The 23,726-nt window shown below is 46.9% G+C and overlaps 20 non-coding genes and 2 pseudogenes across 20 annotated transcripts; all 22 read left to right on the top strand.

Annotated features, from left to right (window-relative positions):
• The first annotated feature begins 198 nt into the window (after positions 1–198).
• LOC147154365 (U1 spliceosomal RNA) lies at positions 199–363 on the top strand. Its single transcript, XR_015093350.1, has one exon. It is a non-coding gene; the product is annotated as a U1 spliceosomal RNA (small nuclear RNA).
• A 324-nt stretch (positions 364–687) lies between these two features.
• On the top strand, positions 688–879 carry LOC147154364 (U2 spliceosomal RNA). Its single transcript, XR_015093208.1, has one exon. It is a non-coding gene; the product is annotated as a U2 spliceosomal RNA (small nuclear RNA).
• Positions 880–1,250: 371 nt separating this feature from the next.
• Positions 1,251–1,415, top strand: LOC147154363 (U1 spliceosomal RNA). Its single transcript, XR_015093369.1, has one exon. It is a non-coding gene; the product is annotated as a U1 spliceosomal RNA (small nuclear RNA).
• Positions 1,416–1,739: 324 nt separating this feature from the next.
• On the top strand, positions 1,740–1,931 carry LOC147154362 (U2 spliceosomal RNA). Its single transcript, XR_015093314.1, has one exon. It is a non-coding gene; the product is annotated as a U2 spliceosomal RNA (small nuclear RNA).
• Positions 1,932–2,320: 389 nt separating this feature from the next.
• On the top strand, positions 2,321–2,485 carry LOC147154361 (U1 spliceosomal RNA). Its single transcript, XR_015093359.1, has one exon. It is a non-coding gene; the product is annotated as a U1 spliceosomal RNA (small nuclear RNA).
• Positions 2,486–2,809: 324 nt separating this feature from the next.
• LOC147154360 (U2 spliceosomal RNA) lies at positions 2,810–3,001 on the top strand. Its single transcript, XR_015093229.1, has one exon. It is a non-coding gene; the product is annotated as a U2 spliceosomal RNA (small nuclear RNA).
• Positions 3,002–3,372: 371 nt separating this feature from the next.
• Positions 3,373–3,537, top strand: LOC147154359 (U1 spliceosomal RNA). Its single transcript, XR_015093151.1, has one exon. It is a non-coding gene; the product is annotated as a U1 spliceosomal RNA (small nuclear RNA).
• Positions 3,538–3,853: 316 nt separating this feature from the next.
• On the top strand, positions 3,854–4,045 carry LOC147154358 (U2 spliceosomal RNA). The gene has a single exon (XR_015093266.1). It is a non-coding gene; the product is annotated as a U2 spliceosomal RNA (small nuclear RNA).
• A 389-nt stretch (positions 4,046–4,434) lies between these two features.
• LOC147154357 (U1 spliceosomal RNA) lies at positions 4,435–4,599 on the top strand. Its single transcript, XR_015093349.1, has one exon. It is a non-coding gene; the product is annotated as a U1 spliceosomal RNA (small nuclear RNA).
• Positions 4,600–4,923: 324 nt separating this feature from the next.
• On the top strand, positions 4,924–5,115 carry LOC147154356 (U2 spliceosomal RNA). The gene has a single exon (XR_015093265.1). It is a non-coding gene; the product is annotated as a U2 spliceosomal RNA (small nuclear RNA).
• A 389-nt stretch (positions 5,116–5,504) lies between these two features.
• Positions 5,505–5,669, top strand: LOC147154355 (U1 spliceosomal RNA). The gene has a single exon (XR_015093165.1). It is a non-coding gene; the product is annotated as a U1 spliceosomal RNA (small nuclear RNA).
• A 324-nt stretch (positions 5,670–5,993) lies between these two features.
• Positions 5,994–6,185, top strand: LOC147154354 (U2 spliceosomal RNA). Its single transcript, XR_015093247.1, has one exon. It is a non-coding gene; the product is annotated as a U2 spliceosomal RNA (small nuclear RNA).
• A 389-nt stretch (positions 6,186–6,574) lies between these two features.
• Positions 6,575–6,739, top strand: LOC147154353 (U1 spliceosomal RNA). The gene has a single exon (XR_015093368.1). It is a non-coding gene; the product is annotated as a U1 spliceosomal RNA (small nuclear RNA).
• Positions 6,740–7,063: 324 nt separating this feature from the next.
• LOC147154352 (U2 spliceosomal RNA) lies at positions 7,064–7,255 on the top strand. The gene has a single exon (XR_015093239.1). It is a non-coding gene; the product is annotated as a U2 spliceosomal RNA (small nuclear RNA).
• Positions 7,256–7,644: 389 nt separating this feature from the next.
• Positions 7,645–7,809, top strand: LOC147154351 (U1 spliceosomal RNA). Its single transcript, XR_015093150.1, has one exon. It is a non-coding gene; the product is annotated as a U1 spliceosomal RNA (small nuclear RNA).
• A 324-nt stretch (positions 7,810–8,133) lies between these two features.
• On the top strand, positions 8,134–8,273 carry LOC147154350 (U2 spliceosomal RNA; annotated as a pseudogene).
• A 5,145-nt stretch (positions 8,274–13,418) lies between these two features.
• On the top strand, positions 13,419–13,614 carry LOC147154349 (U2 spliceosomal RNA). Its single transcript, XR_015093345.1, has one exon. It is a non-coding gene; the product is annotated as a U2 spliceosomal RNA (small nuclear RNA).
• A 389-nt stretch (positions 13,615–14,003) lies between these two features.
• Positions 14,004–14,168, top strand: LOC147154348 (U1 spliceosomal RNA). The gene has a single exon (XR_015093160.1). It is a non-coding gene; the product is annotated as a U1 spliceosomal RNA (small nuclear RNA).
• A 324-nt stretch (positions 14,169–14,492) lies between these two features.
• Positions 14,493–14,684, top strand: LOC147154347 (U2 spliceosomal RNA). The gene has a single exon (XR_015093207.1). It is a non-coding gene; the product is annotated as a U2 spliceosomal RNA (small nuclear RNA).
• A 389-nt stretch (positions 14,685–15,073) lies between these two features.
• On the top strand, positions 15,074–15,238 carry LOC147154346 (U1 spliceosomal RNA). Its single transcript, XR_015093354.1, has one exon. It is a non-coding gene; the product is annotated as a U1 spliceosomal RNA (small nuclear RNA).
• A 5,563-nt stretch (positions 15,239–20,801) lies between these two features.
• Positions 20,802–21,002, top strand: LOC147154345 (U2 spliceosomal RNA; annotated as a pseudogene).
• Positions 21,003–21,391: 389 nt separating this feature from the next.
• Positions 21,392–21,556, top strand: LOC147154344 (U1 spliceosomal RNA). Its single transcript, XR_015093190.1, has one exon. It is a non-coding gene; the product is annotated as a U1 spliceosomal RNA (small nuclear RNA).
• Positions 21,557–23,726: the final 2,170 nt, after the last annotated feature.

The raw sequence follows: 23,726 nt of genomic DNA, 5'->3' as shown, positions 1-23,726 counted from the left end.
TCATTCAGCTATTGCATGCTCCGCAGTTGTGCCTGTGACCTCCTCTAACGCCCTGTGCGAAGTACACACGCCGTTCTAATCCACTGAGAGAAACTGGCCCATCATGCTGGGCCAGGCATTCGCCAGTGTACGAATGGCACAGTCATTCAAGAGGGTGAGTGGAAAAAAGCAAGACCCCGTGTCCAGGCTGAGGAAGGCATACTTACCTGGCAGGGGTGACACCATGATCAAGAATGTGGTTCACCCAGGGAGAGGTGCAGCCATTGCACTGGCGGCTGCATTGACCCTTGCGAATTCTCCAAATGTGGGAATCTCGACTGCATAATTTCTGATAGTGGGGAACTGCGTTCGCGCTCTTCCCTGGCTTGTATGTCAAAAATTAAGAGCGATAGTCTTGAAACCAATTAACACAAATGAGCAAGACTTGACTATGGTCTTCTGGCTTTCTTCACAAGTCTGGCCGGGACCGCAGCAGGCGCTTGGTCTTTCATCCTGCAGGAAGACTGCAAAAGTTGTTGGACTGCAGCTGCTTATGTGAAGGCTTGTGAATAATGAATGGTTAAGTCAGCAGACAAGGTTTCCTCCGTCTCAGTGTCCATAAGAGCAGCGCTGCTTGGTGTAACATGACCGACTGTGAGAGTGGGTAGACTGAGAAGCCTGTACTTGAGTCCGTCAGTTATCCTCTTCATCGCTTCTCGGCCTTTTGGCTAAGATCAAGTGTAGTATCTGTTCTTATCAGTTTAATATCTGATATGTCTCCTATCAGGAGACTTCATATTAAATTGCTTTTTTGAACAGGGAGATGGGATTCAGAGCTTGCTTTGCCCATTCCGCGCATCATCCTGGTATTGCAGTATATCCAGGAGCGGTGCACCACCTCCGCTGGTCAACGAAAATGCTAATCTAGACAGAGAAAACGGGCTGTGGCAATACTCACGTGCGCACAAGTAGGTGTAGCGGAAGCAACCATGTCGTCAAATTGGGAAGCAGGCGACGTAGCCGACACACATCTACTCTGCTGTCCACCAATCCGGTGAGTCGAACCCGTTCCAGAGGCTTGACACTTGAGCTCATTCAGCTATTGCATGCTCCGCAGTTGTGCCCCTGTGCGAAGTACACACGCCGTTCTAATCCACTGAGAGAAACTGGCCCATCATGCTGGGCCAGGCATTCGCCAGTGTACGAATGGCACAGTCATCCAAGAGGGTGAGTGGAAAAAAGCAAGACCCCGTGCCCAGGCTGAGGAAGTCATACTTACCTGGCAGGGGTGACACCATGATCAAGAATGTGGTTCACCCAGGGCGAGGTGCAGCCATTGCACTGGCGGCTGCATTGACCATTGCGAATTCTCCAAATGTGGGAATCTCGACTGCATAATTTCTGATAGTGGGGAACTGCGTTCGCGCTCTTCCCTGGCTTGTATGTCAATAATTAAGAGCGATGGTCTTGAAACCAATTAACACAAATGAGCAAGACTTGACTATGGTCTTCTGGCTTTCTTCACAAGTCTGGCCGGGACCGCAGCAGGCGCTTGGTCTTTCATCCTGCAGGAAGACTGCAAAAGTTGTTGGACTGCAGCTGCTTATGTGAAGGCTTGTGAATAATGAATGGTTAAGTCAGCAGACAAGGTTTCCTCCGTCTCAGTGTCCATAAGAGCAGCGCTGCTTGGTGTAACATGACCGACTGTGAGAGTTGGTAGACCGAGAAGCCTGTACTTGAGTCCGTCAGTTATCCTCTTCATCGCTTCTCGGCCTTTTGGCTAAGATCAAGTGTAGTATCTGTTCTTATCAGTTTAATATCTGATATGTCTCCTATCTGGAGACTTCATATTAAATTGCTTTTTTGAACAGGGAGATGGGATTCAGAGCTTACTTTGCCCATTCTGCGCATCATTCTGGTATTGCAGTATTTCCAGGAGCGGTGCACCACCTCCGCTGGTCAACGAAAATGCTAATCTAGACAGAGAAAACGGGCTGTGGCAATACTCACGTGCGCACAAGTAGGTGTGGCGGAAGCAACCATGTCGTCAAATTGGGAAGCAGGCGACGTAGCCGACACACATCTACTCTGCTGTCCACGAACCCGGTGAGTCGAACCCGTTCCAGAGGCTTGACACTTGAGCTCATTCAGCTATTGCATGCTCCGCAGTTGTGCCTGTGACCTCCTCTAACGCCCTGTGCGAAGTACACACGCCGTTCTAATCCACTGAGAGAAACTGGCCCATCATGCTGGGCCAGGCATTCGCCAGTGTACGAATGGCACAGTCATTCAAGAGGGTGAGTGGAAAAAAGCAAGACCCCGTGTCCAGGCTGAGGAAGGCATACTTACCTGGCAGGGGTGACACCATGATCAAGAATGTGGTTCAACCAGGGCGAGGTGCAGCCATTGCACTAGCGGCTGCATTGACCCTTGCGAATTCTCCAAATGTGGGAATCTCGACTGCATAATTTCTGGTAGTGGGGAACTGCGTTCGCGCTCTTCCCTGGCTTGTATGTCAATAATTAAGAGCGATAGTCTTGAAACCAATTAACACAAATGAGCAAGACTTGACTATGGTCTTCTGGCTTTCTTCACAAGTCTGGCCGGGACCGCAGCAGGCGCTTGGCCTTTCATCCTGCAGGAAGACTGCAAAAGTTGTTGGACTGCAGCTGCTTATGTGAAGGCTTGTGAATAATGAATGGTTAAGTCAGCAGACAAGGTTTCCTCCGTCTCAGTGTCCATAAGAGCAACGCTGCTTGGTGTAACATAACCGACTGTGAGAGTAGGTAGACCGAGAAGCCTGTACTTGAGTCCGTCAGTTATCCTCTTCATCGCTTCTCGGCCTTTTGGCTAAGATCAAGTGTAGTATCTGTTCTTATCAGTTTAATATCTGATATGTCTCCTATCAGGAGACTTCATATTAAATTGCTTTTTTGAACAGGGAGATGGGATTCAGAGCTTGCTTTGCCCATTCCGCGCATCATCCTGGTATTGCAGTAAATCCAGGAGCGGTGCACCACCTCCGCTGGTCAACGAAAATGCTAATCTAGACAGAGAAAACGGGCTGTGGCAATACTCACGTGCGCACAAGTAGGTGTGGCGGAAGCAACCATGTCGTCAAATTGGGAAGCAGGCGACGTAGCCGACACACATCTACTCTGCTGTCCACCAATCCGGTGAGTCGAACCCGTTCCAGAGGCTTGACACTTGAGCTCATTCAGCTATTGCATGCTCCGCAGTTGTGCCCCTGTGCGAAGTACACACGCCGTTCTAATCCACTGAGAGAAACTGGCCCATCATGCTGGGCCAGGCATTCGCCAGTGTACGAATGGCACAGTCATCCAAGAGGGTGAGTGGAAAAAAGCAAGACCCCGTGCCCAGGCTGAGGAAGTCATACTTACCTGGCAGGGGTGACACCATGATCAAGAATGTGGTTCACCCAGGGCGAGTTGCAGCCATTGCACTGGCGGCTGCATTGACCATTGCGAATTCTCCAAATGTGGGAATCTCGACTGCATAATTTCTGATAGTGGGGAACTGCGTTCGCGCTCTTCCCTGGCTTGTATGTCAATAATTAAGAGCGATAGTCTTGAAACCAATTAACACAAATGAGCAAGACTTGACTATGGTCTTCTGGCTTTCTTCACAAGTCTGGCCGGGACCGCAGCAGTCTTTCATCCTGCAGGAAGACTGCAAAAGTTGTTGGACTGCAGCTGCTTATGTGAAGGCTTGTGAATAATGAATGGTTAAGTCAGCAGACAAGGTTTCCTCCGTCTCAGTGTCCATAAGAGCAGCGCTGCTTGGTGTAACATGACCGACTGTGAGAGTTGGTAGACCGAGAAGCCTGTACTTGAGTCCGTCAGTTATCCTCTTCATCGCTTCTCGGCCTTTTGGCTAAGATCAAGTGTAGTATCTGTTCTTATCAGTTTAATATCTGATATGTCTCCTATCTGGAGACTTCATATTAAATTGCTTTTTTGAACAGGGAGATGGGATTCAGAGCTTACTTTGCCCATTCTGCGCATCATCCTGGTATTGCAGTATTTCCAGGAGCGGTGCACCACCTCCGCTGGTCAACGAAAATGCTAATCTAGACAGAGAAAACGGGCTGTGGCAATACTCACGTGCACACAAGTAGGTGTGGCGGAAGCAACCATGTCGTCAAATTGGGAAGCAGGCGACGTAGCCGACACACATCTACTCTGCTGTTCACCAACCCGGTGAGTCGAACCCGTTCCAGAGGCTTGACACTTGAGCTCATTCAGCTATTGCATGCTCCGCAGTTGTGCCTGTGACCTCCTCTAACGCCCTGTGCGAAGTACACACGCCGTTCTAATCCACTGAGAGAAACTGGCCCATCATGCTGGGCCAGGCATTCGCCAGTGTACGAATGGCACAGTCATTCAAGAGGGTGAGTGGAAAAAAGCAAGACCCCGTGTCCAGGCTGAGGAAGGCATACTTACCTGGCAGGGGTGACACCATGATCAAGAATGTGGTTCACCCAGGGAGAGGTGCAGCCATTGCACTGGCGGCTGCATTGACCCTTGCGAATTCTCCAAATGTGGGAATCTCGACTGCATAATTTCTGATAGTGGGGAACTGCGTTCGCGCTCTTCCCTGGCTTGTATGTCAAAAATTAAGAGCGATAGTCTTGAAACCAATTAACACAAATGAGCAAGACTTGACTATGGTCTTCTGGCTTTCTTCACAAGTCTGGCCGGGACCGCAGCAGGCGCTTGGTCTTTCATCCTGCAGGAAGACTGCAAAAGTTGTTGGACTGCAGCTGCTTATGTGAAGGCTTGTGAATAATGAATGGTTAAGTCAGCAGACAAGGTTTCCTCCGTCTCAGTGTCCATAAGAGCAGCGCTGCTTGGTGTAACATGACCGACTGTGAGAGTTGGTAGACCGAGAAGCCTGTACTTGAGTCCGTCAGTTATCCTCTTCATCGCTTCTCGGCCTTTTGGCTAAGATCAAGTGTAGTATCTGTTCTTATCAGTTTAATATCTGATATGTCTCCTATCTGGAGACTTCATATTAAATTGCTTTTTTGAACAGGGAGATGGGATTCAGAGCTTACTTTGCCCATTCTGCGCATCATCCTGGTATTGCAGTATTTCCAGGAGCGGTGCACCACCTCCGCTGGTCAACGAAAATGCTAATCTAGACAGAGAAAACGGGCTGTGGCAATACTCACGTGCGCACAAGTAGGTGTGGCGGAAGCAACCATGTCGTCAAATTGGGAAGCAGGCGACGTTGCCGACACACATCTACTCTGCTGTCCACCAACCCGGTGAGTCGAACCCGTTCCAGAGGCTTGACACTTGAGCTCATTCAGCTATTGCATGCTCCGCAGTTGTGCCTGTGACCTCCTCTAACGCCCTGTGCGAAGTACACACGCCGTTCTAATCCACTGAGAGAAACTGGCCCATCATGCTGGGCCAGGCATTCGCCAGTGTACGAATGGCACAGTCATTCAAGAGGGTGAGTGGAAAAAAGCAAGACCCCGTGTCCAGGCTGAGGAAGGCATACTTACCTGGCAGGGGTGACACCATGATCAAGAATGTGGTTCACCCAGGGCGAGGTGCAGCCATTGCACTGGCGGCTGCATTGACCATTGCGAATTCTCCAAATGTGGGAATCTCGACTGCATAATTTCTGATAGTGGGGAACTGCGTTCGTGCTCTTCCCTGGCTTGTATGTCAATAATTAAGAGCGATAGTCTTGAAACCAATTAACACAAATGAGCAAGACTTGACTATGGTCTTCTGGCTTTCTTCACAAGTCTGGCCGGGACCGCAGCAGGCGCTTGGCCTTTCATCCTGCAGGAAGACTGCAAAAGTTGTTGGACTGCAGCTGCTTATGTGAAGGCTTGTGAATAATGAATGGTTAAGTCAGCAGACAAGGTTTCCTCCGTCTCAGTGTCCATAAGAGCAGCGCTGCTTGGTGTAACATGACCGACTGTGAGAGTGGGTAGACTGAGAAGCCTGTACTTGAGTCCGTCAGTTATCCTCTTCATCGCTTCTCGGCCTTTTGGCTAAGATCAAGTGTAGTATCTGTTCTTATCAGTTTAATATCTGATATGTCTCCTATCAGTAGACTTCATATTAAATTGCTTTTTTGAACAGGGAGATGGGATTCAGAGCTTGCTTTGCCCATTCCGTGCATCATCCTGGTATTGCAGTATATCCAGGAGCGGTGCACCACCTCCGCTGGTCAACGAAAATGCTAATCTAGACAGAGAAAACGGGCTGTGGCAATACTCACGTGCGCACAAGTAGGTGTGGCGGAAGCAACCATGTCGTCAAATTGGGAAGCAGGCGACGTTGCCGACACACATCTACTCTGCTGTCCACCAACCCGGTGAGTCGAACCCGTTCCAGAGGCTTGACACTTGAGCTCATTCAGCTATTGCATGCTCCGCAGTTGTGCCTGTGACCTCCTCTAACGCCCTGTGCGAAGTACACACGCCGTTCTAATCCACTGAGAGAAACTGGCCCATCATGCTGGGCCAGGCATTCGCCAGTGTACGAATGGCACAGTCATTCAAGAGGGTGAGTGGAAAAAAGCAAGACCCCGTGTCCAGGCTGAGGAAGGCATACTTACCTGGCAGGGGTGACACCATGATCAAGAATGTGGTTCACCCAGGGCGAGGTGCAGCCATTGCACTGGCGGCTGCATTGACCATTGCGAATTCTCCAAATGTGGGAATCTCGACTGCATAATTTCTGATAGTGGGGAACTGCGTTCGCGCTCTTCCCTGGCTTGTATGTCAATAATTAAGAGTGATAGTCTTGAAACCAATTAACACAAATGAGCAAGACTTGACTATGGTCTTCTGGCTTTCTTCACAAGTCTGGCCGGGACCGCAGCAGGCGCTTGGCCTTTCATCCTGCAGGAAGACTGCAAAAGTTGTTGGACTGCAGCTGCTTATGTGAAGGCTTGTGAATAATGAATGGTTAAGTCAGCAGACAAGGTTTCCTCCGTCTCAGTGTCCATAAGAGCAACGCTGCTTGGTGTAACATAACCGACTGTGAGAGTAGGTAGACCGAGAAGCCTGTACTTGAGTCCGTCAGTTATCCTCTTCATCGCTTCTCGGCCTTTTGGCTAAGATCAAGTGTAGTATCTGTTCTTATCAGTTTAATATCTGATATGTCTCCTATCTGGAGACTTCATATTAAATTGCTTTTTTGAACAGGGAGATGGGATTCAGAGCTTGCTTTGCCCATTCCGTGCATCATCCTGGTATTGCAGTATATCCAGGAGCGGTGCACCACCTCCGCTGGTCAACGAAAATGCTAATCTAGACAGAGAAAACGGGCTGTGGCAATACTCACGTGCGCACAAGTAGGTGTGGCGGAAGCAACCATGTCGTCAAATTGGGAAGCAGGCGACGTAGCCGACACACATCTACTCTGCTGTCCACCAACCCGGTGAGTCGAACCCGTTCCAGAGGCTTGACACTTGAGCTCATTCAGCTATTGCATGCTCCGCAGTTGTGCCTGTGACCTCCTCTAATGCCCTGTGCGAAGTACACACGCCGTTCTAATCCACTGAGAGAAACTGGCCCATCATGCTGGGCCAGGCATTCGCCAGTGTACGAATGGCACAGTCATCCAAGAGGGTGAGTGGAAAAAAGCAAGACCCCGTGCCCAGGCTGAGGAAGGCATACTTACCTGGCAGGGGTGACACCATGATCAAGAATGTGGTTCACCCAGGGCGAGTTGCAGCCATTGCACTGGCGGCTGCATTGACCATTGCGAATTCTCCAAATGTGGGAATCTCGACTGCATAATTTCTGATAGTGGGGAACTGCGTTCGCGCTCTTCCCTGGCTTGTATGTCAATAATTAAGAGCGATGGTCTTGAAACCAATTAACACAAATGAGCAAGACTTGACTATGGTCTTCTGGCTTTCTTCACAAGTCTGGCCGGGACCGCAGCAGGCGCTTGGTCTTTCATCCTGCAGGAAGACTGCAAAAGTTGTTGGACTGCAGCTGCTTATGTGAAGGCTTGTGAATAATGAATGGTTAAGTCAGCAGACAAGGTTTCCTCCGTCTCAGTGTCCATAAGAGCAGCGCTGCTTGGTGTAACATGACCGACTGTGAGAGTTGGTAGACCGAGAAGCCTGTACTTGAGTCCGTCAGTTATCCTCTTCATCGCTTCTCGGCCTTTTGGCTAAGATCAAGTGTAGTATCTGTTCTTATCAGGATCGCTTCTCGGCCTTTTGGCTAAGACTGCGATCGCCTCTGCTGAGAGATAATTCTATGCCTGTTGTGGCTGTGAATCTAACTCAATTGCAGGGGTATTGTTATTGTGTTGTTTAAACTTTGTGTTATAGGAGAACGACCAAGGTGAGTGTACTGTTTTTTTATTCGTGAGAAGTTGTGACCAAGTGGTTGTCTCCGACATGTCGGCTACATATGCCGGCATGCGGAGGCACCACAGTGTCCGATTTATGTTTCGGGAAAGGGATGGTGGTGATCCTCTGTGGATGTCCAGGCTGGACTTCTCCAGAAAGCTTGTCCAACAAACCCTGAAATTTAAAGCTGAGGATTTAAATTGTATTATAACTTTGCCCTTTAGTAAGGGATTTGATGTGAGTTTCACCTCTGCTGTGAACCTTCGTGAATTTTGGACTCGTTTTGAAAATGTGAAAGCCCAGTTCTCTGTGTTCAATGTTGAAAAACTGACTGATAATGCTGCTAAAACAGTTATTGTCAGAATGTTTAATGAGACAGTGAATGCAGAAGACATTTGTTTTTGGCTGGGTAGATATTGCACGGTTAAAGGCCAGGCTGTGAAGGTGAGGGATGAAGACGGCATCTGGAACTGTGCCTGGCGGGTACCCATCCAACAATGGCAGGACCCCCAGGGCTTTCAGGGCCTGAAACATCTCCCACCAATGATAGTCTTGGGTGAAAACCGGGGCTACATACATTACCAGGGCCAGCCCAAGCTCTGCCGCAAGTGTGGTGAGCATGGACACCTGGCGGAAGCGTGTGAGAAAACAATTTGTAGGAAATGTAGAGTAATTGGGCATACTTTTGAAGAATGTACCAATGGCAGAAAGTGCAATCTTTGTGGGGAAACTAACCACCTCTACAGAAATTGTCCAAAATCATTTGCCAACAAACTGAAGGCTGGAAAAGAAATGGCACAAGGAAATGGAAATGAAGCTGACAAACAAATTGAATGTCCCAAAGAAAATTCAAATTTCCCTCCAAATCCTGTCATTGGTGGAGAGGGGACAGGTGAGGAGGGGCAAGGGGAGGCGAGCAGGCCGGCCCCACCAATCGAGAGCTCAGAGGAAAGTGAGATGCTGCAAGAAATGCCCACAAGCGAGTCAAGCGAAGTCAGTCCACATGAGGCTGACAGTGAAGACACCCAGATCACTTGTGCTCAAAATAATAAAAGGCTTGCATCTCAACGGTCCTCTGAGTCTCCCCTGTCCACGGAGAAGAGGGGAAGGCCCGGGAGCCCAGATAGCGAGGTGGGGGAGACCAGGGTCTTCCCCTCGGATTCACCAAATGAACTCTCCTTTTTAAACATAGTACTGCAATCAACGCCAAAAAGCAGAAACACTATGAATTTAAGGTTGCGTGAGCGATCACCACCTCAAGTGCCCCTGACAGACGACCAGTGTTTTAGCTCTGCCCCTTTTGCTGAGGTAAAGGAAGAAATACGCTCTCGAGAAATACCTTAGCGACTGCCTTGTTTTTTTTTAAATAATGTTCTCTTAAAATTTTGTAACCCCATCTGTGTTTTTATTTTTTTATTTTTAATCATACCTATTACCCTCACCTTCTCAACTATTAACGTTAGAAGCGTGAAGTCAAAGATTAGAGCTCAGAGCGTTTTAACATTTCTAAAAACTTTTAAATCTGATCTGTTTTTAATCCAAGAATGTGGCATACCCTTTTTAAGAAATTACAAACAGTGGGAGGAAATGTGGCCACATCCATCACTATGGAGTGGCTCAAACGAAAATAGAAATGATGGAGTGGCCATTTTAATAAATAATCCTCAGATTGTTTTAAAGGGGAGCACAGTGGTGAGAGACGGACGAGCACTGTTAGCACATTTAACTTTTACAGAACGGGACTTTAGCCTTTTAAATATTTATGGTTCTAATGAAAAGCATGACAGGTATGATATTTTAGAGAATTTGCAGTCCCACATGCTAGGTCATAATCCACTAATTATTGGAGGTGATTTTAATTGTGTTTTAAATAGGAAGGATAGGAAGGGAGCTGGGGAGGATTTTAAAATTGACAAAACATCGGTTTTATTGCAAGACATGTGCCGCGTATTCAAATTAGAGGACTGCTTTAAAACCATGCATCCAAGAGAGGAGGGCTTCACCTGGTTTAGTGGTGATGGCACCAGAGCCTCTCGCATAGATTACGTATTTACACGGGGTTGGACACAGATTGATGCTAGATTAACTCCTGTTTTTTTCTCAGATCACCTAATACTGTCTTGCACCCTTTCACTTTCTTCTGGCGTGACTATTGGAAGAGGTCTGTGGAAATTGAACTGCTCCCTGCTCGAGGACGAGACTTTGGTCTCTCAGTACAGGGAGCGGTACAAGGACTGGCAGACCCTTCAAGACCTTCACAAATCACGGGCACAATGGTGGGAAATGATGAAGGTAAGGACTCAGACTTTTTTTAAAAAAGCAGGAAGAGAGAAGAAAATCAAGGAAATGAAATGTATGCTGGGAATGCAAAAGAGACTGCAAAGGTATTTTAATCTGACACAAGAGGGGATCAATTTTAATGAAATTAAAGAGATCAAAAAAGAAATGAAAGCAATGGCAGATATTCAGAGCAAAGGGTTTTTATTAAGGAGCAGAGAGAAGGAAATAGAAGAAGGTGAAAAATGCACAAGGTACTTCTTTAAAAAAATTATGAGCAAGGGTGGGGGCATTTTTAAACTAAAAAAAGAAAACGGGACTATTACAGAAACAAATAATGAAATAATTGAAGCAGTGGAAACTTACTATCAAAAACTGTATGAGCGTAAAGATACCCAAGAGGAGATAATGGTAGAGGTTTTAAACTTCATTGAAAAAACAGTGACTGACAATGGGCCTTTAACACAGGATTTTACACCCGAAGAACTAAATACATGTGTAAAACAACTGAAGAAGGCAAAATCTCCGGGCGAGGATGGCCTCTGCTCGGAATTTTACCTGACTTTTTGGGACATTTTAGCACCAGACTTACTCACTGTTTTTAATGAACTGGACAAAACAAACCGACTACCAGACAGTTTTAGAAAAGGGATAGTCACTTTACTGCATAAGAAAGGAGACAAAACAGACCTGAACAACTGGCGTCCAATTACGCTTTTAAATGTTGCAAACTTTTTAGCAAACTTTTAGCTATGCATATGTCTGTGTTTTTAGAGAATTTGATCGACCCGGACCAAACCTGTGCCATCGCGGGGAGGAAGATCACGGACAGCCTCATGCTGATTCGTGACACCATCTGTTATGCGAGAGACAGAAATATGCGGCTAGTAGTCCTAAATTTAGACTTTGAGAAGGCTTTTGATCGGATCTCGCACCAGTACCTTTTTAGGCTACTGCAAAAATGGGGTTTCCCGGGAAGGTATCTAGAGTGGGTGGGCCTGCTGTACCGAGATATTACCAGCAAATTTGTGGTCAACGGGAACTTGACAAAAGCAGTGCAAATTAACTGCGGCGTCCGTCAGGGCTGTCCCTTATCTGCCCTCCTCTATGTTCTATGCATAGAACCGTTGGCACAGATTTTGAGAAGGGACAAAATGATCGAGGGGGTGAGTATTCCAGGGGGCGGGGGACTCACAACAAAGTGTGTTTTATATATGGACGATATTAACATCCTGTGTTCTGACATTTTATCCGTGACAAGGACCATGGACTTGACTGACTGGTATGGAAGAGCGTCTGGCTCTAAACTCAACAGAGACAAGACCCAAGCACAGTTTTACGGACCGTGGACCGCGACACAGAAGACAGGACTGCCCCTGACGGAGATACAAACGGACCAGAAAATACTTGGGATTAAATTCAGTAAGGGAGGGGGAGGGGATACAAACTGGGGCGACGTGGTAGGGAAAGTGAGAAAAAAACTTGGCTTTTGGAGACTGAGAGAGTTGACTTTAGAGGGGAAGATTTTAATAATAAAAGCAGTAATTTTACCCTTGCTTTTATTAATCGGTTCAGTTTTTATCCCAAAAAGAAATGTGCTTTTAGATTTGGACCGTGCAATTTTTTACTTTATCTGGGGTTCTAAATGGGAAAGACTGAGGAGGGACACGATGAAAAAAACAAAAGAGAAGGGTGGAAAAGGCGTGCCGGACCTCCAGCTCTTTTTGGGCAGCAGATATGTGGCCCTCCATCTGCAAAATGCTCTGGGACCATCCAGCAATCCCAAAAGTCAAGCAATGACACGATTCTGGATGGGATCGTACCTCCGTAAATTAAAACTAATACCCAGCGATCAAAGACTTCCGGTGTCTTTTAATTTACCACCAGCACATTCTTTTATCCCAAAATTTTTAAGAAATTTTAACTTGGAAAATGAAGATTGTCACATTTTGAAAAATCACAAGTCTCTCATCTCTATTGTGCAGGAGCGGCAAACAGCGAGTCAAGTGCGCGGGCTTGCATTCGGCAAGCCCACAACGGTTTGGCGCAACGCCAACCATCCTGCCCTCCCAAACAGACTTCGGGACCTGTCGTGGATGGTGGCCCACGAGATTCTCCCAGTCAGGGCCGTTATGCACTCCCGAGGAATGTCAGCGCACTCAACCTGCCCCCGACCTGGTTGTGGCGCCCAGGAGTCGGTGAGGCACCTCCTCTGGGAGTGCAGTGCTGCCGTAGACCTGTGGGCAACAGCCGGCCACCTGAGAAAATTCCCGGACTTGCCAGCAAGGGAGGTCCTAAATGCACAATACGTGCTCTATGGGGTGAGCCAAGCCAAGTGTTCCCGAGAGGAGTTTGCGAAAGACTGGCTCACCCTTGCCGCCATCAAAGACGCCATGTGGACCTCCAGAAACTTGCTGGTAAGGAGGCACAGGCAGACCCCCCCCGTGGCTGTGCTCCGAATGGCTGCAGAGACCATCGAAGCTGCACGCGGCAGGCCAAGGACACAGCCAACAAGAAGCGTCGCCTGTGCCCGCCCGGAGGAGGGAACCGGAGCTACACGGTGAAGGTCTTGGCAGCGACGGCCTGGCTCTCCAGGAGGGAAGGAGCAAAAAGGGTGACCCGGCAGGTCCTGGACAAGCGCTTTTTGAGAGGGTGGGACGAAGTCCCACTTAGTAATGCAGTGCTACGCTCCTGCACAATAGATATTAATGTTTTTTTCATTTTTAAATTTTTATTTGTTTTTATTTTTACATGTCATATTTGAGACAAGATGAATGCTCCATATTGGAGAAATGTGATTTGTAATTGATTGAAAAGTGACAATAAAAACATGAAAAAGAAAAAAATCTGTTCTTATCAGTTTAATATCTGATATGTCTCCTATCTGGAGACTTCATATTGAATTGCTTTTTTGAACAGGGAGATGGGATTCAGAGCTTGCTTTGCCTATTCCGCGCATCATCTTGTTATTGCAGTATTTCCAGGAGCGGTGCACCACCTCCGCTGGTAAACGAAAATGCTAATCTAGACAGAGAAAACGGGCTGTGGCAATACTCACGTGCGCACAAGTAGGTGTGGCGGAAGCAACCATGTCGTCAAATTGGGAAGCAGGCGACGTAGCCGACACACATCTACTCTGCTGTCCACCAACCCGGTGAGTCGAACCCGTTCCAGAGGGTTGACACTTGAGCTCATTCAGCTATTGCATGCTCCGCAGTTGTGCCTGTGACCTCCTCTAACGCCCTGTGCGAAGTACACACGACGTTCTAATCCACTGAGAGAAACTGGCCCATCATGCTGGGCCAGGCATTCGCCAGTGTACGAATGGCACAGTCATCCAAGAGGGTGAGTGGAAAAAAGCAAGACCCCGTGCCCAGGCTGAGGAAGGCATACTTACCTGGCAGGGGTGACACCATGATCAAGAATGTGGTTCACCCAGGGCGAGGTGCAGCCATTGCACCGGCGGCTGCATTGACCATTGCGAATTCTCCAAATGTGGGAATCTCGACTGCATAATTTCTGATAGTGGGGAACTGCGTTCGCGCTCTTCCCTGGCTTGTATGTCAATAATTAAGAGCGATAGTCTTGAAACCAATTAACACAAATGAGCAAGACTTGACTATGGTCTTCTGGCTTTCTTCACAAGTCTGGCCGGGACCGCAGCAGGCGCTTGGTCTTTCATCCTGCAGGAAGACTGCAAAAGTTGTTGGACTGCAGCTGCTTATGTGAAGGCTTGTGAATAATGAATGGTTAAGTCAGCAGACAAGGTTTCCTCCGTCTCAGTGTCCATAAGAGCAGCGCTGCTTGGTGTAACATGACCGACTGTGAGAGTTGGTAGACCGAGAAGCCTGTACTTGAGTCCGTCAGTTATCCTCTTCATCGCTTCTCGGCCTTTTGGCTAAGATCAAGTGTAGTATCTGTTCTTATCAGTTTAATATCTGATATGTCTCCTATCTGGAGACTTTATATTAAATTGCTTTTTTGAACAGGGAGATGGGATTCAGAGCTTGCTTTGCCCATTCCGCGCATCATCCTGGTATTGCAGTATTTCCAGGAGCGGTGCACCACCTCCGCTGGTCAACGAAAATGCAAATCTAGACAGAGAAAACGGGCTGTGGCAATACTCACGTGCGCACAAGTAGGTGTGGCGGAAGCAACCATGTCGTCAAATTGGGAAGCAGGCGACGTAGCTGACACACATCTACTCTGCTGTCCACCAACCCGGTGAGTCGAACCCGCTCCAGAGGCTTGACACTTGAGCTCATTCAGCTATTGCATGCTCCGCAGTTGTGCCTGTGACCTCCTCTAACGCCCTGTGCGAAGTACACACGCCGTTCTAATCCACTGAGAGAAACTGGCCCATCATGCTGGGCCAGGCATTCGCCAGTGTACGAATGGCACAGTCATTCAAGAGGGTGAGTGGAAAAAAGCAAGACCCCGTGTCCAGGCTGAGGAAGGCATACTTACCTGGCAGGGGTGACACCATGATCAAGAATGTGGTTCACCCAGGGCGAGGTGAAGCCATTGCACTGGCGGCTGTATTGACCCTTGCGAATTCTCCAAATGTGGGAATCTCGACTGCATAATTTCTGATAGTGGGGAACTGCGTTCGCGCTCTTCCCTGGCTTGTATGTCAATAATTAAGAGCGATAGTCTTGAAACCAATTAACACAAATGAGCAAGACTTGACTATGGTCTTCTGGCTTTCTTCACAAGTCTGGCCGGGACCGCAGCAGGCGCTTGGTCTTTCATCCTGCAGGAAGACTGCAAAAGTTGTTGGACTGCAGCTGCTTATGTGAAGGCTTGTGAATAATGAATGGTTAAGTCAGCAGACAAGGTTTCCTCCGTCTCAGTGTCCATAAGAGCAGCGCTGCTTGGTGTAACATGACCGACTGTGAGAGTGGGTAGACCGAGAAGCCTGTACTTGAGTCCGTCAGTTATCCTCTTCATCGCTTCTCGGCCTTTTGGCTAAGACTGCGATCGCCTCTGTTGCGAGATAATTATATGCCTGTTGTGGCTGTGAATCTAACTCAATTGCAGGGGTATTGTTATTGTGTTGTTTAAACTTTGTGTTATAGGAGAACGACAAAGGTGAGTGTACTGTTTTTTTGTTCGTGAGAAGTTGTGACCAAGTGGTTGTCTCCGACATGTCGGCTACATATGCCGGCATGCGGAGGCACCACAGTGTTCGATTTATGTTTCGGGAAAGGGATGGTGGTGAGCCTCTGTGGATGTCCAGGCTGGACTTCTCCAGAAAGCTTGTCCAACAAACCCTGAAATTTAAAGCTGAGGATTTAAATTGTATTATAACTTTGCCCTTTAGTAAGGGATTTGATGTGAGTTTCACCTCTGCTGTGAACCTTCGTGAATTTTGGACTCGTTTTGAAAATGTGAAAGCCCAGTTCTCTGTGTTCAATGTTGAAAAACTGACTGATAATGCTGCTAAAACAGTTATTGTCAGAATATTTAATGAGACAGTGAATGCAGAAGACATTTGTTTTTGGCTGGGTAGATATTGCACGGTTAAAGGCCAGGCTGAAAAGGTGAGGGATGAGGACGGCATCTGGAACTGTGCCTGGCGGGTACCCATCCAACAATGGCAGGACCCCCAGGGCTTTCAGGGCCTGAAACATCTCCCACCAATGATAGTCTTGGGTGAAAACCGGGGCTACATACATTACCAGGGCCAGCCCAAGCTCTGCCGCAAGTGTGGTGAGCATGGACACCTGGCGGAAGCGTGTGAGAAAACAATTTGTAGGAAATGTAGAGTAATTGGGCATACTTTTGAAGAATGTACCAATGGCAGAAAGTGCAATCTTTGTGGGGAAACTAACCACCTCTACAGAAATTGTCCAAAATCATTTGCCAACAAACTGAAGGCTGGAAAAGAAATGGCACAAGGAAATGGAAATGAAGCTGACAAACAAATTGAATGTCCCAAAGAAAATTCAAATTTCCCTCCAAATCCTGTCATTGGTGGAGAGGGGACAGGTGAGGAGGGGCAAGGGGAGGAGAGCAGGCCGGCCCCACCAATCGAGAGCTCAGAGGAAAGTGAGATGCTGCAAGAAATGCCCACAAGCGAGTCAAGCGAAGTCAGTCCACATGAGGCTGACAGTGAAGACACCCAGATCACTTGTGCTCAAAATAATAAAAGGCTTGCATCTCAACGGTCCTCTGAGTCTCCCCTGTCCACGGAGAAGAGGGGAAGGCCCGGGAGCCCAGATAGCGAGGTGGGGGAGACCAGGGTCTTCCCCTCGGATTCACCAAATGAACTCTCCTTTTTAAACATAGTACTGCAATCAACGCCAAAAAGCAGAAACACTATGAATTTAAGGTTGCGTGAGCGATCACCACCTCAAGTGCCCCTGACAGACGACCAGTGTTTTAGCTCTGCCCCTTTTGCTGAGGTAAAGGAAGAAATACGCTCTCGAGAAATACCTTAGCGACTGCCTTGCTTTTTTTCAAATAATGTTCTCTTAAAATTTTGTAACCCCATCTGTGTTTTTATTTTTTTATTTTTAATCATACCTATGACCCTCACCTTCTCAACTATTAACGTTAGAAGCGTGAAGTCAAAGATTAGAGCTCAGAGCGTTTTAACATTTCTAAAAACTTTTAAATCTGATCTGTTTTTAATCCAAGAATGTGGCATACCCTTTTTAAGAAATTACAAACAGTGGGAGGAAATGTGGCCACATCCATCACTATGGAGTGGCTCAAACGAAAATAGAAATGATGGAGTGGCCATTTTAATAAATAATCCTCAGATTGTTTTAAAGGGGAGCACAGTGGTGAGAGACGGACGAGCACTGTTAGCACATTTAACTTTTACAGAACGGGACTTTAGCCTTTTAAATATTTATGGTTCTAATGAAAAGCATGACAGGTATGATATTTTAGAGAATTTGCAGTCCCACATGCTAGGTCATAATCCACTAATTATTGGAGGTGATTTTAATTGTGTTTTAAATAGGAAGGATAGGAAGGGAGCTGGGGAGGATTTTAAAATTGACAAAACATCGGTTTTATTGCAAGACATGTGCCGCGTATTCAAATTAGAGGACTGCTTTAAAACCATGCATCCAAGAGAGGAGGGCTTCACCTGGTTTAGTGGTGACGGCACCAGAGCCTCTCGCATAGATTACGTATTTACACGGGGTTGGACACAGATTGATGCTAGATTAACTCCTGTTTTTTTCTCAGATCACTTAATACTGTCTTGCACCCTTTCACTTTCTTCTGGCGTGACTATTGGAAGAGGTCTGTGGAAATTGAACTGCTCCCTGCTCGAGGACGAGACTTTGGTCTCTCAGTACAGGGAGCGGTACAAGGACTGGCAGACCCTTCAAGACCTTTACAAATCACGGGCACAATGGTGGGAAATGATGAAGGTAAGGACTCAGACTTTTTTTAAAAAAGCAGGAAGAGAGAAGAAAATCAAGGAAATGAAATGTATGCTGGGAATGCAAAAGAGACTGCAAAGGTATTTTAATCTGACACAAGAGGGGATCAATTTTAATGATGAAATTAAAGAGATCAAAAAAGAAATGAAAGCAATGGCAGATATTCAGAGCAAAGGGTTTTTATTAAGGAGCAGAGAGAAGGAAATAGAAGAAGGTGAAAAATGCACAAGGTACTTCTTTAAAAAAATTATGAGCAAGGGTGGGGGCATTTTTAAACTAAAAAAAGAAAACGGGACTATTACAGAAACAAATAATGAAATAATTGAAGCAGTGGAAACTTACTATCAAAAACTGTATGAGCGTAAAGATACCCAAGAGGAGATAATGGTAGAGGTTTTAAACTTCATTGAAAAAACAGTGACTGACAATGGGCCTTTAACACAGGATTTTACACCTGAAGAACTAAATACATGTGTAAAACAATTGAAGAAGGCAAAATCTCCGGGCGAGGATGGCCTCTGCTCGGAATTTTACCTGACTTTTTGGGACATTTTAGCACCAGACTTACTCACTGTTTTTAATGAACTGGACAAAACAAACCGACTACCAGACAGTTTTAGAAAAGGGATAGTCACTTTACTGCATAAGAAGGGAGACAAAACAGACCTGAACAACTGGCGTCCAATTACACTTTTAAATGTTGATTGCAAACTTTTTAGCAAACTTTTAGCTATGCGTATGTCTGTGTTTTTACAGGATTTGATCTACCCGGACCAAACCTGTGCCATCGCGGGGAGGAAGATCACAGACAGCCTTATGCTGATTCGTGATACCATCTGTTATGCGAGAGACAGAAATATGCGGCTAGTAGTCCTAAATTTAGACTTTGAGAAGGCTTTTGATCGGATCTCGCACCAGTACCTTTTTAGGCTACTGCAAAAATGGGGTTTCCCGGGAAGGTATCTAGAGTGGGTGGGCCTGCTGTATCGAGATATTACCAGCAAATTTGTGGTCAACGGGAACTTGACAAAAGCAGTGCAAATTAACTGCGGCGTCCGTCAGGGCTGTCCCTTATCTGCCCTCCTCTATGTTCTATGCATAGAACCGTTGGCACAGATTTTGAGAAGGGACAAAATGATCGAGGGGGTGAGTATTCCAGGGGGCGGGGGACTCACAACAAAGTGTGTTTTATATATGGACGATATTAACATCCTGTGTTCTGACATTTTATCCGTGACAAGGACCCTGGACTTGACTGACTGGTATGGAAGAGCGTCTGGCTCTAAACTCAACAGAGACAAGACCCAAGCACAGTTTTACGGACCGTGGACCGCGACACAGAAGACAGGACTGCCCCTGACGGAGATACAAACGGACCAGAAAATACTTGGGATTAAATTCAGTAAGGGAGGGGGAGGGGATACAAACTGGGGCGACGTGGTAGGGAAAGTGAGAAAAAAACTTGGCTTTTGGAGACTGAGAGAGTTGACTTTAGAGGGGAAGATTTTAATAATAAAAGCAGTAATTTTACCCTTGCTTTTATTAATCGGTTCAGTTTTTATCCCAAAAAGAAATGTGCTTTTAGATTTGGACCGTGCAATTTTTTACTTTATCTGGGGTTCTAAATGGGAAAGACTGAGGAGGGACACGATGAAAAAAACAAAAGAGAAGGGTGGAAAAGGCGTGCCGGACCTCCAGCTCTTTTTGGGCAGCAGATATGTGGCCCTCCATCTGCAAAATGCTCTGGGACCATCCAGCAATCCCAAAAGTCAAGCAATGACACGATTCTGGATGGGATCGTACCTCCGTAAATTAAAACTAATACCCAGCGATCAAAGACTTCCGGTGTCTTTTAATTTACCACCAGCACATTCTTTTATCCCAAAATTTTTAAGAAATTTTAAATTGGAAAATGAAGATTGTCACATTTTGAAAAATCACAAGTCTCTCATCTCTATTGTGCAGGAGCGGCAAACAGCGAGTCAAGTGCGCGGGCTTGCATTCGGCAAGCCCACAACGGTTTGGCGCAACGCCAACCATCCTGCCCTCCCAAACAGACTTCGGGACCTGTCGTGGATGGTGGCCCACGAGATTCTCCCAGTTAGGGCCGTTATGCACTCCCGAGGAATGTCAGCGCACTCAACCTGCCCCCGACCTGGTTGTGGCGCCCAGGAGTCGGTGAGGCACCTCCTCTGGGAGTGCAGTGCTGCCGTAGACCTGTGGGCAACAGCCGGCCACCTGAGAAAATTCCCGGACTTGCCAGCAAGGGAGGTCCTAAATGCACAATACGTGCTCTATGGGGTGAGCCAAGCCAAGTGTTCCCGAGAGGAGTTTGCGAAAGACTGGCTCACTCTTGCCGCCATCAAAGACGCCATGTGGACCTCCAAAAACTTGCTGGTAAGGAGGCACAGGCAGACTACCCCCGTGGCTGTGCTCCGAATGGCTGCAGAGACCATCGAAGCTGCACGCGGCAGGCCAAGGACACAGCCACCAAGAAGCGTCGCCTGTGCCCGCCCGGAGGAGGGAACCGGAGCTACACTATGAAGGTCTCGGCAGCGACGGCCTGGCTCTCCAGGAGGGAAGGAGCAAAAAGGGTGACCCGGCAGGTCCTGGACAAGCGCTTTTTGAGAGGGTGGGATGAAGTCCCAATTAGTAATGCAGTGCTACGCTCCTGCACAATAGATATGAATGTTCTTTCATTTTTCATTTTTTATTTTGTTTTTATTTTTACATGTCATATTTGAGACAAAATGAATGCTCCATATTGGAGAAATGTGATTTGTAATTGATTGAAAAGTGACAATAAAAACATGAAAAAGAAAAAGAAAAAATCTGTTCTTATCAGTTTAATATCTGATATGTCTCCTATCTGGAGACTTCATATTAAATTGCTTTTTTGAACAGGGAGATGGGATTCAGAGCTTGCTTTGCCCATTCCGCGCATCATCCTGGTATTGCAGTATTTCCAGGAGCGGTGCACCACCTCCGCTGGTCAACGAAAATGCTAATCTAGACAGAGAAAACGGGCTGTGGCAATACTCAAGTGCGCACAAGTAGGTGTGGCGGAAGCAACCATGTCGTCAAATTGGGAAGCAGGCGACGTAGCCGACACATATCTACTCTGCTGTCCACCAACCCGGTGAGTCGAACCCGTTCCAGAGGCTTGACACTTGAGCTCATTCAGCTATTGCATGCTCCGCAGTTGTGCCTGTGACCTCCTCTAACGCCCTGTGCGAAGTACACACGCCGTTCTAATCCACTGAGAGAAACTGGCCCATCATGCTGGGCCAGGCATTCGCCAGTGTACGAATGGCACAGTCATCCAAGAGGGTGAGTGGAAAAAAGCAAGACCCCGTTTCCAGGCTGAGTAAGGCATACTTACCTGGCAGGGATGACACCATGATCAAGAATGTGGTTCACCCAGGGCGAGGTGCAGCCATTGCACTGGCGGCTGCATTGACCCTTGCGAATTCTCCAAATGTGGGAATCTTGACTGCATAATTTCTGATAGTGGGGAACTGCGTTCGCGCTCTTCCCTGGCTTGTATGTCAATAATTAAGAGCGATAGTCTTGAAACCAATTAACACAAATGAGAAAGACTTGACTATGGTCTTCTGGCTTTCTTCACAAGTCTGTCCTGGACCGCAGCAGGCGCTTGGTCTTTCATCCTGCAGGAAGACTGCAAAAGTTGTTGGACTGCAGCTGCTTATGTGAAGGCTTGTGAATAATGAATGGTTAAGTCAGCAGACAAGGTTTCCTCCGTCTCAGTGTCCATAAGAGCAGCGCTGCTTGGTGTAACATGACCGACTGTGAGAGTGGGTAGACCGAGAAGCCTGTACTTGAGTCCGTCAGTTATCCTCTTCATCGCTTCTCGGCCTTTTGGCTAAGACTGCGATCGCCTCTGTTGAGAGATAATTCTATGCCTGTTGTGGCTGTGAATCTAACTCAATTGCAGGGGTATTGTTATTGTGTTGTTTAAACTTTGTGTTATAGGAGAACGACCAAGGTGAGTGTACTGTTTTTTTGTTCGTGAGAAGTTGTGACCAAGTGGTTGTCTCCGACATGTCGGCTACATATGCCGGCATGCGGAGGCACCACAGTGTTCGATTTATGTTTCGGGAAAGGGATGGTGGTGAGCCTCTGTGGATGTCCAGGCTGGACTTCTCCAGAAAGCTTGTCCAACAAACCCTGAAATTTAAAGCTGAGGATTTAAATTGTATTATAACTTTGCCCTTTAGTAAGGGATTTGATGTGAGTTTCACCTCTGCTGTGAACCTTCGTGAATTTTGGACTCGTTTTGAAAATGTGAAAGCCCAGTTCTCTGTGTTCAATGTTGAAAAACTGACTGATAATGCTGCTAAAACAGTTATTGTCAGAATGTTTAATGAGACAGTGAATGCAGAAGACATTTGTTTTTGGCTGGGTAGATATTGCACGGTTAAAGGCCAGGCTGTGAAGGTGAGGGATGAGGTCGGCATCTGGAACTGTGCCTGGCGGGTACCCATCCAACAATGGCAGGACCCCCAGGGCTTTCAGGGCCTGAAACATCTCCCACCAATGATAGTCTTGGGTGAAAACCGGGGCTACATACATTACCAGGGCCAGCCCAAGCTCTGCAGAGTAATTGAGCATACTTTTGAAGAATGTACCAATGGCAGAAAGTGCAATCTTTGTGGGGAAACTAACCACCTCTACAGAAATTGTCCAAAATCATTTGCCAACAAACTGAAGGCTGGAAAAGAAATGGCACAAGGAAATGGAAATGAAGCTGACAAACAAATTGAATGTCCCAAAGAAAATTCAAATTTCCCTCCAAATCCTGTCATTGGTGGAGAGGGGACAGGTGAGGAGGGGCAAGGGGAGGCGAGCAGGCCGGCCCCACCAATCGAGAGCTCAGAGGAAAGTGAGATGCTGCAAGAAATGCCCACAAGCGAGTCAAGTGAAGTCAGTCCACATGAGGCTGACAGTGAAGACACCCAGATCACTTGTGCTCAAAATAATAAAAGGCTTGCATCTCAACGGTCCTCTGAGTCTCCCCTGTCCACGGAGAAGAGGGGAAGGCCCGGGAGCCCAGATAGCGAGGTGGGGGAGACCAGGGTCTTCCCCTCAGATTCACCAAATGAACTCTCCTTTTTAAACATAGTACTGCAATCAACGCCAAAAAGCAGAAACACTATGAATTTAAGGTTGCGTGAGCGATCACCACCTCAAGTGCCCCTGACAGACGACCAGTGTTTTAGCTCTGCCCCTTTTGCTGAGGTAAAGGAAGAAATACGCTCTCGAGAAATACCTTAGCGACTGCCTTGCTTTTTTTTTAAATAATGTTCTCTTAAAATTTTGTAACCCCATCTGTGTTTTTATTTTTTTATTTTTAATCATACCTATGACCCTCACCTTCTCAACTATTAATGTTAGAAGCGTGAAGTCAAAGATTAGAGCTCAGAGCGTTTTAACATTTCTAAAAACTTTTAAATCTGATCTGTTTTTAATCCAAGAATGTGGCATACCCTTTTTAAGAAATTACAAACAGTGGGAGGAAATGTGGCCACATCCATCACTATGGAGTGGCTCAAACGAAAATAGAAATGATGGAGTGGCCATTTTAATAAATAATCCTCAGATTGTTTTAAAGGGGAGCACAGTGGTGAGAGACGGACGAGCACTGTTAGCACATTTAACTTTTACAGAACGGGACTTTAGCCTTTTAAA

This window comes from Leptonotus elevatus, unplaced genomic scaffold (assembly GCF_054856555.1).
Source record: "Leptonotus elevatus isolate MCC_2025b unplaced genomic scaffold, RoL_Lele_1.0 HiC_scaffold_65, whole genome shotgun sequence".
Classification (NCBI taxonomy): Eukaryota; Metazoa; Chordata; class Actinopteri; order Syngnathiformes; family Syngnathidae; genus Leptonotus; species Leptonotus elevatus.
Note: the sequence above shows the minus strand (reverse complement) of the source record. Positions and strands in the feature narration are given on the sequence as shown.